This window comes from Palaemon carinicauda, chromosome 14, assembly GCF_036898095.1.
Source record: "Palaemon carinicauda isolate YSFRI2023 chromosome 14, ASM3689809v2, whole genome shotgun sequence".
Taxonomy (NCBI): Eukaryota; Metazoa; Arthropoda; class Malacostraca; order Decapoda; family Palaemonidae; genus Palaemon; species Palaemon carinicauda.
In genome coordinates, this window is record NC_090738.1 from 119060090 (window position 1) to 119062589 (window position 2500).

Here is a 2500-nt window from a genome sequence, read left to right on the forward strand (position 1 = left end):
CAACCATTACCTGGCTCTCCCTGGTCCTAGCTTGGGTGGCCAATGGTCTTGGGCACTGATCACGTATATATGTGGTCAGTCTTTTGGCCGTCTAGGGCATTGTCCTTTTAGCTAGGGCATTGCCACTGTCCCTTGCCTCTGTCATTCTTGAGCGACTCTTAAACCTTCAACTACAGCACAATTAAAAAGACGATAATATGAAGAGAATAATTCAATTCATTTATTAGCCCCATAAGCTTGATAGACTCTTAGAATAAGAAAGTTATTCCTTAGTGGATGTGTGTTTATACCCCTTATATAATAAAAAGCAAGTGTCTGACTATATGTATATGTGTGTATATATATATACACACATATATATGATATATATAAATATATATATATATAATTATATATATACATATGTAAATATATATATATATATATATATATATATATATATATATATATATATATATACATATATATATATATATATATATATATATATATATATATATATATATATATATGTGTGTGTGTGTGTGTATATATAATGTATAAATAAATATATATATGTATAAATATATATATATATATATATATATATATATATATATATATATATATATCTGGTCACGCTTAACGGCCTTGTCAGACGTATAACTACTCGGTCTCTCACCATCCCACGGGTGGGAGAGTACACGGAAACCACAACTGCCGTGTTGTAGTAAAGAAAGGGGGAGGAGATGGTAAGGGTTGAATATGCGTAGGGTATATAGGGAAGAAACTGTTGACTTTATTTTCGCGTAAAAATTGCACCGTTAATATTGTTCTAAATGCAATATTTGAAACACCTTCCGGTTTAATAAATTACATCAAAGAATGTAATTTCTTGTCAAAATTGCAATGTTGATACACGCACACACATACATACATACATACATACACACACACACACACACACACACACATATATATATATATAATATTTATATGTGTATATATATATATATATATATATATATATATATATATATATCCATCCAGTAATTCAGAACTTTAGACCTTATTCTAAGTAGCAGGAGATCCCATGTTTGATTCTAGAACACTGAAATCCTTATTAAGGTTTGTTCCATTAAGATCCCTGTATCACTCTAGATCTAATCAGTGAACTAGTTATCCTATGAATATTTTCTCGATTTGACTTACACTAGCCCAAATAGAATATGTGGCTAGCAACCACTTCGTGTGTGTGTGTGTGTGTGTGTGTGTGTGTGTGTGTAGATCTAACGTGTAAGTGGTTTTATAAATGTGTATATGTGCATATTACGTTTATGTACAATATGCATTTATTTATTTTCATTGCCTAAGGTGAGCTCATACATGTAGCTTCAATCATGTAATTAGTTTTACTATGAATGAGTTTTATTTTTGAACATATTTGCATATAATTTTGTATTTCATTTTGTAATTTATAAAATATTCTGTATTATATGTGACGCCATATTTATTTTTACATTTTTAATATATCCTCTTATATGTAACGTCTTGTTCATTACTTAAACGCATTCCTACTTCTTAATGAATGTATTCCCGTAGTTTCACTTAACAGTGACAAAGTTGTGTGTCAACAAAGTAACGTGGTGGAAAATTGTTTTAGTCGAAGAAAAAACAGTTCACGACGGGTTACTATGAATTCAACTCCCGGGTAATCAGTCCGAAACAAAATAAGTCGTCGTTAACTGCTCGTGAAACGGATCAGCGCTGTCTTAGAGACGTGTACCTTGGAGGGGAAAGAGACGATGTCGTGATTTGGAGATTTAGTAGAAAGCGGTGTATAAGTAGAGTAGAAGGATTTATCAAATTAATGGATTACATTCGTCCTAAAACAGTACATTGATTTTTTTTTCACTGGACCTGATGATTTTTGCTATCTTGATGGTTTTTTTATCATAATTATAATTTATATCTCGATGTGATCGAATGAAAAGGACAGGCATCAAATACTATATTTTAATTGGGGAATACCAGATCGCTTGGATCACAAATTACGGAATGCAAGAGGTTGAGTCATATCGTACCTATAAAAACCACGTCGATTATGTCAATTGACCATCCTGTAGGGAGATTTGTATTTCAAACGTTCAGTTATTTACAAGTCAGGGGTAACAAAGACACAACATTTATTGCCATAAATGTATTGATTAAACCAAAATAATTATCAAAACCATCCATGAGTTGTTTTGAAATGAACGATTAATCTATGTTTACGTTATTTCATAAAGTTTTCGGTGAGAACGTGATGCTATTTTCACCTCATTACTTTTACCGTGAACTGTTGTTGATCTTATAATAATTAACTTTACTTTATCATCGAAAATAAGTTGTCCTTGAAGTCTAATTTTACTAAAAGATAAATGGCTATTGATATGTTAAGCTATATATACTATATATATATATATATATATATATATATATGCTTATATATATACATATACATATGTATGTGTGTGTAGTG